The sequence below is a fragment of the Sipha flava genome, unplaced genomic scaffold (assembly GCF_003268045.1).
Source record: "Sipha flava isolate LNK unplaced genomic scaffold, YSA_version1 234_pilon_pilon, whole genome shotgun sequence".
Taxonomy (NCBI): domain Eukaryota; kingdom Metazoa; phylum Arthropoda; class Insecta; order Hemiptera; family Aphididae; genus Sipha; species Sipha flava.
This window is the reverse complement of record NW_020272875.1, coordinates 617,454-633,664: the sequence shown is the minus strand read 5'-3', so window position 1 is coordinate 633,664 and position 16,211 is coordinate 617,454.

The following is a 16,211-nucleotide window of genomic DNA, read 5'->3' as shown; positions in this document are numbered from 1 at the left end:
TTTTGGGGGGGGGCTTTTTAGCGAAAAGACTCAGACACAGAGCCACGGTGGCTACGCCCCCACAGCCTCATCTAATAAATTTAAATACAGACGAAATTTATCAACACTAAATACTATAGGTTCCGTTTACATTTTATCAAGGTTAGCCCTCATTATCTCCCCCACTTCAAACAAATCCACCGTAGTTCACAAGTTAATAATACATATATGCAAATTAAACTCTAAAATTTTAATTTAATTTTAATACAAATTTTCTGTCTTTGGTACACTTCTAAAACACCTTCATTATTTATAGAGTTAACAACATCTTTCTCAATATTCAGAAACTAAATTTGTAAAACGGTCTTGTAAAATATTGGTTCGTAACTAATTTTTGATACGCCTCATAGACGAAAATGATCTTTCGCACGTAGCTGAACTTAAGAGAATACTTATTGCTACTTGTTACAACTTATACAGTTTAGGATAAACATGGTTTTTGATCACTTTACTAGTATTATTGATGTCAAAATCAGGTTTGATAGTTTCCATGCAGTTTCTTATTACAGTAATTTTTGATTTTAAAACATAAATATCTATTAATAAAACATCCTAAAAAAAATTAAATATTAACCTAGTAATGATTTATAAAATATAAACTTCTAACAAAATCCATTTTAATAATAAACTCAATTGAGCTTGCCATGAGTAAGCACTCTTTGGAGAATCTAATTTATTTAATACTTAAGGTTGCTAAGTAGTACTTCAATATTTTTCATCTGTAAGGAATATTGAAATAATGAGGGGCTAAACCCCCTCAATCCCCCCCAGCCGGTCTCTCGTCGTCTACTACGATTATTATTACACAAGTATCCCACCATTGTACGGCAACAACTTTTCGGTCCGATACACTCTACGCCACTGCCGTAGTAATTATAGTAGTAACAATAATAATAATAATTGTTGGAACGGTTGCGAGACCAGAAATTTGTATACACACATATGTATAGCGTAATATACCGTTCAAACGCACAAACGGGTTTCGCCGCAACTCGAAACGTTGACGGTGGTGTGCTTTCTTGATTTATTGTTATTATTATTTTAGGCAGCTCCGACAGTCCGTGTTAAAAGTATGAACACACTTGTTTCGCGAACTTACACCCCCGAGCGGCACATAAACATACATACATACACGAATATGTGCCCGCGCACTCGTACATCCGTGTTGAAAACTTTTCGTCGTTAAACCTCCGCCAGGTCCACTCTCGTGTGTATGTGAAATAATAATAATTACAATAATGATAATAATAAAAGCCCGGACAAATAAACATTGTTATAATACGCTCGATGTACGTATAGGTGTACGTGTGCGAGCGTAAATAAACGTTCTGTTGAGGTGGCGGAACGGAAGGGACAGGTGAGTGCGCGCGTAACAGTGTTTGACTTACATGGGATTAAACCGGTGTCGCGCGGGGGGAAGGCTCTATCTGGCGATATTTTCGAGTAAAATCTACCCCGAAATAAATTATTCTCGTTGGCAAACAGCACGCTCTCACGCACGCGCATACGTGTTTGTCCGCGCGCTATAGGTGACGGCCGTACAGGACCTTACGAGGAGCGGGAGGAGGAGCAGGAGCAAGAGAGTCGCACGGATAATATTAAAACCATGTAAAACCAGAAATTACGACGAAATGCGACTGACGCGAATGTGTTGAAATGCGCGCGTACACTGTTTAACGTATTCGTGTAATATATAGGCGACGCAGAGTACGTACCGCGTGCGGGTGAGGTGTCGGCGCTTTTATTCGCGCGTGCACGTGCAAATATACATTTATACAAAAGTACGTTGTACACATCATACGGTACTCACGTGCTGTGCGTTTTCCTGATGGACGAAAACAACGTTTCCCGATGATGAAGAGGTGCGGGTTTAGGCTCTTTTCACCGTCCGTTTATTTTCCTGTACGTTGAACCACCCCGTCGTCACCACCTCCACCCATAAGAGATCGCGCGATTCGGCTGATGATCCGTCGAAAACGCGCCCGCGGACAAAATCTTACCACCTTACTAACCTAACCGAGTGCAGAGTTGTATCACGTGAATCACGGTTACGTACTCAGGGTTTTTCATTCACCTGTTTAACCGTAAATTGATGGAAATAAATTGAAGTATTTACTTCTTTCGCGCTGTTGGGAATTTCAAATGTTCGTAAAAGACAAAAATAATTGTAATTGTAAAATACATACAGATAAAAAAGAAGCTTTAAGGGAAATTAATTCTCTACGTTCTCCCCCAAATCCATCGCAAAAGTGCCACTATTGAGTCTTCGTTCGAACACGATGTGTACAATTTATACTATATACACATTTTTTACGAGCTTCCTGCAAATATAAAAAAATATTACGAGTTCAGTCATATTGACTTTGGATTTCATACAGTCCGAAATCGTGTTAATTGTTCGAGTACTTTCACCAATGCATTTCAAATATGTTTAATTTTTATCAGGAAAAACTGAAAGAATCCGTTTTACTGACCGTTGAGTAGTTTAAAAAGCCATAATAGTTATCAATATAAGATAAGCTTTACTTTTTTCGTTTGATCTACATACATTTTCATATACAATTTTTAGATTGTATTGTCACATATCCATAACTATATTTTCACCTGCAATAGAATGTTTCGAAGGAACCAATTAATTCGATGTAGCGGAGCAAATATTACAGTTTACACAAAGAATAAATATATATTTCTAATGTTCCGGACGTTGGGTATTATGAAACGAGTGCTTGCGCAACGATCAACGTTAGTCGGTAAAGGTGTTTTTAATATGTATTATTGTTACTCGATTAAAAATAGTATACGCCTATAATACAGGATAAATGTATACGTACATGTGTGTGTATTTAATGATTTTTCGGAATGTTTTTTTTTCACCCTTTTAAACGAGGAATTTCAACGTTATTTTATGTCAAGTTTAAATACTATTGTTCATATTTCGAAAACCGAGTAAATTATTCGAATACCCAAGAATCAATCAATTGGTTAGACAGGTTATATTTATTAACAGTCAAGAGGCCTGTTGTCAACCCCGTCGCTGACACGTACACGCGTAATCGATCATTTCGCGTTCTTGATTTGACATGTAATTGTCAACATATTATACATGCGTATATTATTATTTTACGTGTACAGCGATTCGCCCGCATGGATCAGTTTTCAAACGAGTAAACAATGAATAAGTTATTTGGTTATTATACCAAATTGTTGTGCAATACCTCTTGTCTGCTACATCGTGTAAAATAAATTTATCTTATAGCATTTAAACGTTTTAAACATTGAAGTACAGGTTGGTTCGACAACCAATAGTGGATACGGTGCACGGAACAATCAAACATTTCCTCGGATAATCAGCAATTATACCTTCGAATGTATTGCAAAATTGTTCAAGTGTAAATAACATCAAAAGTAAAGTCATTAATTAACAAGTGCAGGTTTACAAAAAAGTTAAATAAATTCATTGATGAGGATAAAAGAATTTTAAGAATTGTTTAAAATTATGTAAGTAACTAAAACATTATTATTACGTGGAATAGCATATAATATTTCTCTTAAATAATATTATTTCTACCTAAAATTTTCAATTATTTTAATAAATATAATTCAATAATAAATTTCTAATTTTTTTTTTCATGTCCATTTATTCCGTACGTCCAAATGGCCATTTTAATTTATCCTCATTTTCTTAGTGTCATACCCAACATAGAATTTACCCAAGACTACCTTGAAAATTAAATTTATATTTATAATTTAGGTGTACTGTATATAGATTTATATTACAGCTTTACATTAAAACTCGCCAACTTATTGTTGGTTGTTCGGTTTGTAAGCATAAGTTAAAAAATATTAAACGTTTTTGCGTTAGTCGGTAATCGATTAAACTCGTTTGAACGCTTTTAATTTCCCCACCATAATACCCTTAAGGGTTTATGTAATTATTATACTGCAATAATGTATATAATAGCTGTTAACGAATTAAATTAAATTATGAACATTATTGTTCCGAAGGAAAATGCCTCAGCATAGTCTATAATGCAAAATTAATTTATTTTGAAACACTTCACTGGGTCTCTTCGAAGAGTTCCCTGTCTTGTCTAATACTCGGTACCAAAATATCATATTGTATTAGTATATTAATCAAACAAAGATCCAACTGAAATACTAAGTGAATATTGCTTACAGCGAAATTCCAGGGACCACGATATTTTTATTCTTTGGACCGTTGTTCTGTTGTGTATCTAAATATTATAATGCACAATACCAGCTATAAAACACCAAGTATATAATATGTGTATTATACACATAATAAGTTACTATAATGCATGTTGTAAATGCACTGACTGTTATTATTTTTGATTTATCCTATGGTGAATTATTATTATTGTTGTACTCATATGGTCATATCACTATAATACTAATAATTAATTTAATATTTTTATCAAGACACATGAAATATAAAAACGTATTTTCTATTATTGTCTTTTGGTGTATGTTTTGATCAAATGTGCCTGTTGAATAATACTATCGAAAATCCGTTCACACATCGTTAATGTAAATTATCGATTTTGAACAGATATAAATAATTATAAAGTTTAATTTTATATACTTCTTTGGTATAATTTCACGATCTTTACGATGTTCTCTGTTCCTTCGTCCTACCCTTTGCACAAGAACTCATACTATATAGAGTCCATTGAATGTTTAGCAAAACGAATGAATGTTGATTCATTTAATTTTGTTCGATCAATATTTATTAAACGCGTTATGCGTATTAATGTATACGTGCCGAAAGTTGTACAAGCCTTAGCGGGTTGAATTTTAGGAATATCTGTGTTGAAACACTGAGGATAAAGGCGAAAACTACTGAATCGGTTCTATGTTTTATGCGTACTCGAGAAAATATTTGTCTGCGTTTCGCGTGTACACAGAATGCGACAGAATGAAAGGCATTGGCGAGCTGCAAACATGTTTTGCATACTTCCTCGAAAAGTTCAATACACAACCATCAGACGAGTATCACATAATTATTTGACATGGTGGTGCGCCATAGCGCCATAGAACGTTTGACGGAGCAGCTCGGGCGGAGATGTAAAACAACGCGACTAGGATAACATATTATTCAAATCACAAAGTATAAAGAGGAATAATAATAAAATAACATGGCAGCAGTCCATAACGCTTGTAAACGTAATAATCCACCAAGCTCGTGCACAACGTCGGGAGACAATACTCGAACACCTGTAATTAAGATTGGCTTGATACGGCGCGCGGTTATAATATATTACGACGCGCGTACGTACAAGGGTTTATTGAATAAAAGAACATTTACATAACGCGGAGATTTGACGTTGTTTTCCGTTGTCATTTCGAGATAAAATTATTATTATTATTTTCGGACTAAAAAAAAAATACGGGGATAAAACACGTGTAATTGATTTTTTTTTTATTTACGTACAAATAGAGGTGTATTTGACTGACTCGTATATCACTATATACATGTATATTAAATTTAAATTATTTAACACACACACCCGGTGTAATAATATTTATAGTCCTGCGCGAGCTGGTACGTGATTTCTGTGGGCAGCCGAGGAGTTTATGGAATTTTCAACGGATCCGCGTGCAAGATTGCCGCCGTATTGTTTCCATTTCCACCTTCATCATTCACGCGCCAGCCCAGTTAATCAACTGCAGCGCATCACGGCTCTCGAAATACATTTTTATCAAACGTAAATCAAGTCGCTCCGCGGCCTCCGTTTCGTTCGGCGATATAATAACAATAATAGTAATAACGTCGAAACGTGTACGCGTTACGCACTGCGAAACCGCGGGGGTGAGATACGCGCGCGCGTCTACAAGTATGATATAATAACGTGCGCAAACGCGCGTATACCACTTTGTATTATGTTCTTTTCATATTTAGTTTATTTTTATTTCACTTTGATATTTTCTCCGTGCAATTTCTCTCTCGTCGAAGGCGGCTGAGATATTGATGCGCCGAGATTATGAACTATACGTCGTGCCCATCCCCGGTTTTCCTCCCCGTCCGTCGTTCGTTTTGCATGCATATTGATGAGATGCCATCCATATTTTTCTTTATACGCGCGCGCGTCCCATACCGAGAATTATTCATGACACTTCGTTCTGCCGCCCGACGTCGATTTCTCCGCCACCGTCTCTACCTCCACGCCGATCTCTCCCGGCGACTTAACCACTGCCTCGATGCTGCCGAACGGAAATCCATCTGGAATCTCGCGCTGTACCGTCATACGATTTTCGATTTAAATATTGTTATATCACTGTTGATCAGGTCTCGTGGCCGCGAAGATCGGGTGGAATCTGGAACGAGAGAGAGCGAGAGAGAGAGAGAGAGAGAGAAAACGAAACAAAAGAGACGTACGTGCACCTACGTAGGAGGAGCGGAAGGAAATCGGGCTACCAACCGGATCGGACGGCAACGCCTATCGTCTTGTGCCTACGATCGACTCAATGACGCCAGCGAATATAGTTGCCGTATCGATTGTCCGGAAACTGTGATTGATCCGGGTCCGTCTCGATCATGTACAGATCTCCATGAAATAATAACTTCATAAATTATGCTTACATACGCCCTTTTACTCGGGTTGAGTGTAATCAGGCCCCGGGAGTCGACAGCCCTTGAGTTGTCAGTCAACCGTATTTATCGTACGTGTACGGTACGAGTATGTACTGTAGTGTAATGCACCGATGATCCGAACTCGATTGGCCATCACGACTCGGTGATTTGCAGTCTTTGAAAACGAATAACTAAAAAGCCTTAAATCAATCACGTAATGAGATTTGTGTTTACGAAATATATACATAAATACTTGTAAAGTCGTATACATATTACCGATTACATGTAATATATTAACAATGTACATTTTGGTTTTTTTTTTTTTTAATGAAATTGAAAATAACATCAAATAAATTTTTAATTTATGGTAATTCATTTTCAAACATTGATATAAAATTATTCTTTTTTTTCATAGATTTTTGGTGTTAAGAATTGTGATTATTCAATACATAAAAGTACTTAAACTAGTTATTTGAATTTATTCAATAAACCTATAAATTACATTTTCGGGTATTTTCTTTATAAGTTTCCTCCAAAAATAGTATAATATATTTTATCAGCTATACATTTGACGTAAACTACTTTTTGCCAAACGTATATGGGTAAAAATGTTTACGGCCGTATACAATCATTTTTAAATCACATGTCATTTTAGTGAAGTGTCTGAGAAATCGTATTTTATCACGTCATAAAGTGTTATGATGCAAATTTAGGAGAAAGTCAACAAGAATATTGTATTCTTTAATTTAATCGTATCACGACCTATCCGTCTAAATAAATAATTTTAAACTGTTCAATCAACTTTGTTAGCAAAAATATAGCACGTACTCCCCGTCGTGACCATCAAATGGATTTTTTTTTAATAGATAATTTTAAAGACGCGCAAAATGTGGCGGGATTTCTAATTATAATTGAAATCCAAAATGAATTTAGGTTATATTGGTGAATATTCGTATGCGATTTAGCACTTGATGTTTACGGTTTGTACGCCACATCTGTCATAAAACAATTGAAAAACATGGTTTATATACTCAACGGGTTCTTCTCAATATTTTATTAATTCTTAGTGTAGGAAAGCGATGACTATGTATATACATTACGTGTAAACAGAACATTAATAGATGCAAAACTTTCACGGTAGTGTCCATAATTAGACTAATCGAGGATTAGGAATATTTTACAATCTGTAGACATCCAGTACAAGTATGGACGGTGAAAACTCGCGCACAGTATTGAACATAGTAAATACATCTTTTGAAAGCAATGCAATGGTCCGATTAAATTTGAAAACGAAATTTTCAGAAAACCCAAACGGTCGAAATCATCGTACACGCAGTATCGGATCAAAGTTTCAGGAGATCGAGGTACAAATACCGATTGAAAGCCCCTTAAAATAAAAATAAAAATTGCTTGATATATAATACATTTATGCTTGTAATCAATTTACTTTAAAAGCGATAAAATAAAATCAACAAATATTAGGAGCGCACCTTTTTAAGGTAAAAAAAAAAAAAAAAAATAAGAAACCGAAACAGACAATTTTCAATTTTAGATTTTACTTTTAGAAACCCTCTTAGATCTTTTTCTACATCCGATACCGTGTGCATACATCGCGTCGTAGACGTTTGCGACGTGAATTGTGATCAAGGAAGCGATATGTGATACGGTTAACGGGTCCGCCGGATAGTCTTCGCGCGCAACCCAATGTACCGAGCGATGATTCACATAAATGACAGTAGTGCGGTAAAAAAAAAATACAATGTAATGACGTGATGTACAATCGCGAAACAATACAATATTTATCGCGGGACGAGCCGGAGACGATTTTTCCGTTTCGAATGCGTTACAAAATTATTTTCCGCACGATAAACTCATAAATGTCACCGGCACGCGGCCCTAGTACACCTATAACGCGTTGGTGATACTGATGCCAGTGGCGATGATGTCAGAGACAATGTGATACAACGCAAGGGCGTAATGGGTTTACCGGTGTGACGTGTGACCGCGGAGGGAAAACGACGGAAGCTCCAACGGTAACCCATTCGTTACGTCCGTTCGGCCTGCGACACTGATTGGTGCGTGTTGGCCACGGTATTAATCGCAATCGATTTGTCTGGCCCAAATCCGCCGCCGGTCGCATGAAATCACAATAACGATGATAATGATAATAATAATACGTGTATATTAATCAGTGGTGTGCGCGTGCGTACCACATAGTAGGGTACCGCCGAGACCAGAAACGTTTTGCCGGCCGTACCCGTACGGCTCGTGGAAGGGCTATAGGGGAAGGGGTGGTTGAACACGACGGCACGTAATAATCACGCACACCCCTGTATAAACGGTCGTCGGGGAAGTGACGGCCCGCCGAGGGGAGGTGGAGGGATCGATCGCGTTACCTATGTACACGATGATAATAATTACCGTTCGTATGCAACGAATTATTATTGTACCGTTGTTGTTTTTCGGTTTAATTATACGGTACGCGAACAGCAGACGGTCGATTTTCTCCACGAAACGTTCTACTACTCGCGTACCTGTATAATATACGCGCACGTTTTATATGTTTGTTTCGATTTTCCTCAAGTTTTAATAGGAACGGAGTGAGAGGGACTGAGAAAGAGAGGGAGAGAGAGTGAGAGAAAGTGAGACGAAGAGACAACTAAACGAATAAAATAATTGTTCAAAAAAAAAAAATGTTAAATCCCCCCGCGACGATCGAATCGGACGATCGCTGACAGTTAATTACGGCGTGCGTCAAACGTCGTCGTCGTCGTCGTGTCTGTCGAAGCTCCTGTGGGCTGCGGACGACCCAGCGGGGTGATCGGCGGCGGACGGGTTACCGGTGGATATTATTATTATTGTTATTAAATACCGGGACGAACGGACCGACCTACAGATCGATTCGGTTCATCGACGGCGACGATGATAGGGAAGGGACTGGGGGAATGGATGTATCCTAATAATAAGGCACGGAATTAAATATATATTTAAATCCATCGGTCGATCGTAGTAATAATTATCCCGCCCGCCATTACGCCCGTCAACCGTGGCTGGTTTCTGACACACGTTCGACTCGGTACCGACCCGGACGCCCTCGTTCTTCTATTCCATTTATATATCTTGTATTGTATCCTTGTTGAACGCGGTTCGTACGCATACGCGTATGCATGTATACTTATTATACACCGCGTACGCGGTTTTCCTACGTTTTCGTTCTTCCGTCTCCTATCCTTCTTCGTCTCCGTCTTCGGCTCCTCCTGCGAGCAGACCTCGTGTGGCCGTTACGTGTCAGCCGACCTCGCGAATGGAATGTGTACGCGCGTACGCGGACGGCAATCGACAGCCACGTACGCCCACCGCCCGTGATCCGACGTTCACCCTCCCCTGACTCCTCGAGAGTTGGACGTGAATCATTGTCCGCCGACCGTCGAAATCTTTGTTGTTTCAGTCGTGCACTCGGCCGACTAATCGACGCCGACGATGAAATACAACGCACTCGCTTTACGTCTTATAATAACACGTGAAAAACAATTATCAATTTATTATCGTAATTTCCACGTTTCACTTTATCGTTCCACCGTCGCTTCCAGTGAAACTGGTTCGCGTCGAAACTTATTTAAGGAACGAGAAGAATAAAAAAAAAATCCTATTTATTCCGTATAGAAATTCCGATGTTGAACGAAATACATTTTATCACACTCTCTTCGTCCGTCGGTGTATAGCGCTTGCCGCATTGGATTCCGAATGATCGTCGTCTATTACTTCAACGATCGAATCTATATGGTTATGCTATCCAATAGATGTTATCGTGTGTTACAAGCGCCAATATCGCAATACCAATTAATCGAATGCTATAAACCAAAAAAATGCATTACGTATAAATGCCAACCGAATTTTAATACCACTAAAATATTACGTAGGCGCCTTATTATGTTCTCAAATTCCGATCAAAACACGTTTACATGTAAAACGCCGCGGCGTCTTCCGATCCGCTCCCGATATGCAAATGATATTTATGTATATATATATACGAATCTAAAAATTATAGTAAAATATTGATTCCTCTGGAATTCCTACATTTTTTTGAACTCCGGATCACTATTAACTATGTAGTCGATTTCAATTTCGATTTGTAACATGCCGCGATATGGAATGATGTGATGATTGATACGATAAAAATCTAAATAATTCCACTATATTAACGATAAATTAACGTAAAACGAGTAAATGTTTCGAGTTTCAAATAATAATAATTATGATACAAGTTTTTATTCAGTGCGATCGAATTGCGTACCAAATGCCTATCATTTATATCTATATATACTACAAGGAATATTATTAACAGTATAACTATAATACTGTTATGGAACACTTGTCACACACACAAATGTAAAACAGTCCTTCTGAGGACCAACAAAAAATAAGAACAAATATCGATCAATCACAGGTCGTTATTAGAAAAACACTAAAAAACAAAAATAGAGTACAACTTACGGTGAAAGAGGAGATATCAATGGATATGGGAGGAAAATACCTATCCAGAGAAGAAGAAGGATACGGTGACCAACATAAGACGGAGGATATGAGACAGACCAAGGGAGAGGAAAGAAGGAAAAGAACGACGAGAATATATAATAACGAGATCGGGGGTGGCACCAAGGGATAAGGGATAAAAATACCTATCCATAGACACTACCCACGACCTTATCGAAACAAGAGGAAAGAAGCTACCACCGGAAACGTAGACGCGACCAGACACCGGACACCAGAAATTACGTGAACAGTTCACTAGTCGGTACGGTAATATGTTAATCGGCGCCCCGCCGCCGACAAATAACCACCTAGAAATACATTAACCGTCCTATTGACTTCTGACTTCCAAGTCCAACATAAGTAAGCCCATGAGCATTTAGTTAGCAACACTTCAGTCCCAATCATTCTCACTGGCAAAAGACACTGGCTTTAAGACATCAATCAAACCATACTAAAGGACTGAATTGAATATCGAGAAGGAAGACTCACGAAGATACTAGCAGCCGCAACGATCTTACAAGCGGTCCTGTCCAGCCAATCAAAGGCCCGGAACCGCCACCGAAGTTGAAAAGCCCAACACACTGTTGCTACGATTGCAATCATCGTCCGCAACGGAAACAAACAGTGACCACACGCCGACTACAACGAACTTACACGGCCTGCCGCCGCGATCACTCAACGGTATATTGCATACCCGTCACACTGCACGGTGTCGTCTCCCGGATTACACCTCTCAGGGCTAATCGATTACTAAATAACACTATTTAGCGAACGTCCTCGAAGTGCAATCGCGTCGACCCACGTACCCTCTCGGTGCGACGTCAAATGGTCCTTCGATTTACGGACGGTGCCTGACCCGAAGTCCGAACGCGGAGTAAGTCAGGAGATGACGATCGAAGACCCGGGAAGCCCAGCCGTTACCCGTTTAGTGTGGTACGGACTGCCACCGGCCAGTGAACACCAGGCCGCCCGGAAATACTGTCAGCCATCTGACCGAACGGATCCAGAAGAATTATTCCATCACCCACGACGAACGGGCCAACACTCCGCCGAAACTCGCTGTCACCAAAACAGCACTTTTCCGTGCTCCCAAAATACCGAGGCACTTAATCAAGTTGACCTCCCCGAATTTGGCTCGTCGCCGGGGTACCGTTTAATTAAGTCTATACCGACGGTCAATCCCCAGACCCATAGCTGTATATAACGCATGACACACCCGATATTGTAATATTAGGGCCCGGCTAACACTCACAAGCACCACCGACTGTAAAATATTTATATCCATTGTAAAAGAAAACAAATACAATTTTCCATCGAAATAAGTTTTCAATAAAAAATTATCAAATCTAAAAACTTTTTTAACTATACGAAAACAATGTAGTATAGTATAATATTGTATAGTACACAGAAAACAAGTAGTTTTTTAGAGGAAAAATTTATTTTTTTCTGATCATCGATCAAAAGAAATCGATTGACTTTTAACGAGGTCCTGTAATATTAGCTGCAGCTGTTGCGAATAAAAATTAAAAAATACACTTCAATAATATTCTTATAGTTTAATAAATTAAAATGAAATATAACTTTAAATTTCGCGTGGAGAAATCATTGGACAAAAAATGCGCCAAGATGTTAAGAACGCAGCAATATTTTGTACTTAATAAGTAAAAATTATATCGTCAAAATCCGCCATTCGTGTATGACTAAATGTAATAAAATTACTTTACTTTTACACATGATAGTTGCCGAAAATCGTTCTCATTTTCAATAGTTTGCAATGGAAGACGTACAATATTTCAAGTTATACTAGGTCCTTGTAAACACCAGGGAAACTACTAAGAAAATAAAAAAATATAGCTTATAAATGAATCCAATTTTCGATTTGATACGAGTTCTATAGTCACTGCAAAGGGCCTAACGAGTTACGGTCCACATTATAAAAACTCAGATGTGTGTTTATGAATGTACAATAGGAAATTAAATATATATTGCTCGTTTCAAATACACTATTAAATTGTATACATTTTACATTTATGAAGAACGAAATTATTTTTTATTTTTTTTCGTTTATTCCTCGTGCGCCGATGATTGTACACGGCCCTGTACACACGCACGTGCACATTTACATACATGCACGTACAGATGTTGTTATCCAATTAAAAATGCGCGTTTCTGATTTATTTACGAAAACTGGCGTTATTACGTTACGACGTGTGCGCTTGCAAGTACTGTACACGTAATATTATAATACTGTGTTTACGATGCACCGGTTCGTATGAATTATGGTCCGAGAAGCGGATCGACTGCCGCGTCGCGCGCAACTTCCTATACATAAAAATATAATAACGTGCGATTGTTATCTGCAAAGGACGTGATCGCCGCGTGGTTTTTTTAATTTTTTTATTCATCTTCGTCGTTTCGTTATTATTATTATTTTACGGAATGACGTGGAGAGACGCGTCGTCGGCGAACAGAATATAATAATTTTACGCGTGTGCGGGGGTACCTACGACATGTATCGCGTTTTGTGTACGGCCGATTACGATATCGTAACGTGACGCGCGTCCACCAAAGAGACATGCCGCCGACGACTTTGTGTCTTCTTCCGTACGCATGAACACGATATATACGATATTTGCGTACAGAAGTGAGGGCAAGCGCGTGATGTTTATATTCACCGACTCCGCGTCGTACGTCGTATACGCAAGTCTGAGTACGACGACCGTTCGAGAAATCTCGAGATGATGTATGCCTACGTGAGATAATCCTCAAGGGTAATGGTGTTTATAAGCTTTTCTCGGCCAGACGAACACAGACAATAATACAAAAGCACACACACACACACACATACATACAAATTCGGACAAACGTCACAGTCACAGATGTGTAGGTACTATATTTTACACCAAGACTGTACGTACGACGTACGGGCCGGTGTTTCTTAAAACCGTAAACCATGTAAATAGTTTGTGCTGGAACCGGGAAACTTTTGTACAGATTTAAATTATATTACGATTTTCAAAGGTACGCACTTAATTTTTGACCTTAGGCGATTCGGTGAACGATAATGGATCATTGGATTATATGAGTTTTTTTATATTCTATTTCGTATAACATTTAGTGGAAAATAATTTTTAGAAAATGATGTTTGAACAATTAGGGGGTTGAAACATTTGCGCAAAAGACATAACAATTAAAAAAAAAAAAAAATAGATTTACGAAACGCCCTGCAATTGTTTTAATTGGTGTCTGTGATAAAATCATTCAGTTACTATATTTGATATAGATTTATTTAAACTAATTTTTCTCGTTATAATATACATAGTTTTATTATTGTGTGGTGTGTGTTATTAATAAATGTACTTTGGAAACTCAACAATTTTTCATCGTCTGAGCCTGTTGTTATCACGACTGTATAACTGTGCATTAGAAGAATATGAATGAAAATATTTTTAAGGTTAGTGTAAGGTCCGTGTAAGTCGTGAATACCGATCCAATCGGGTTTTGGCGTTAAGAACTTCAAAGAGCTATCGATCTACCGATCTGGCGGACGGACTATTGTATTCATCGTACGATCGGACATTTCGAGCTGCGACGGATGACCATGTAGTGAATCGATATTTAAATCGTCTCTGGAAATTTTTCCCACAAAGTAATAATAAAACGACGTGTACATCAACATATCGACTAATAAATGGAAAAAGGTGCTAAGTGATATTTTGGGGCCATGTGTACACAACGACGTAATCGACATTTAAGGAATCCCAACGGACAAATGCTGTTATTTCGCTGATGTTTATTGACAAGAAAAAAATAATATTTTATAAATGTCGGTATAATAATTAAAAATATAAACATTATAGAAATAGAAACTATAATTTTTTTTTTTTTTTTGGAGGGGGGTCGCCATGCTACAACATAATGGCACACAATTGGTGCCTATTTTTTTCGCTTATCGTTTTTTTATTTGAATATTGATTATATGAAATGCTTTTGATACGATTAAAATCCGTCTTGTTTTTTTTTTTTTTGTTCATTTTGTGTGCACCATGGTTAGGCTGAACAACTAATGAGATGTATTATGAAGTAAGGTAACAATATAACAACTAATCAGTAGATTATGTTGTACAGGTTTACTGATTTATGACGCGTATGGACCATATAAAACGATAATTTATGATCGCAATTATTGGATTATGATCTTTATTAAATAAACATATTTTTTACTTATAATTATAAATTTAATTTTGTCACAATACCTTTTAAAATGTTCTTAAAATAATGACATTCGGTGGATTAAGTTTTATAAATAGTTTATTATTGTGACCAACATCTTATTGTAAGCTGAAATTAACATATGAAGTCCATTCCACATGGGTTTATTGATTTGACGTAAACTTTATTAGTTATAAATTAATCAAAATGTGCATAAAAAAAATAATTGTTTAAAATCATTTATAAAGATAAGATTAGAGAATGCAATACAAAAAGTTTATTTGAAGTTAAATTGTTTTGGATAGAAATTGTGAACGATGGTGAGGTGGGTAAAAGATCTTTACTTCGTTTGTATAAGGATCTGTACCTACTCAATGAATATTTTTCTTTGTTTTTTATTAAATTTATTATTACTTTTTTTAATCCAAGTCTATCATTAATGAAACTAAAGGAACCTAATTAATTTGCTAAGAAAATCTTTAAAAATAATTATTTGTTACAGCAAAGTAAAGAAAACATTTTTTACTCATCTATTTTGTACAAATTAATAATGATATAACTTTATAATTTGTCGTTGTAACTTATAATATAAATAGGTACTGTTCTCAATAAAGGTTTTATTTTATATTTTGTACATTTTCAATTCATGAAAATACAAATGTATATCAAAGGCAGTTTCTGAATAAATTAATCTAAAATTGTTGATGTTAAATATTAATTATATTTTATACTATGTGTATCACATTGACTCGCCCAGGAAATATTTTTTTATATAAGATTATTGCCAGTTAAAAAAAAAGTACAATCTTGGTATATTCTAATGATAATTTTTATT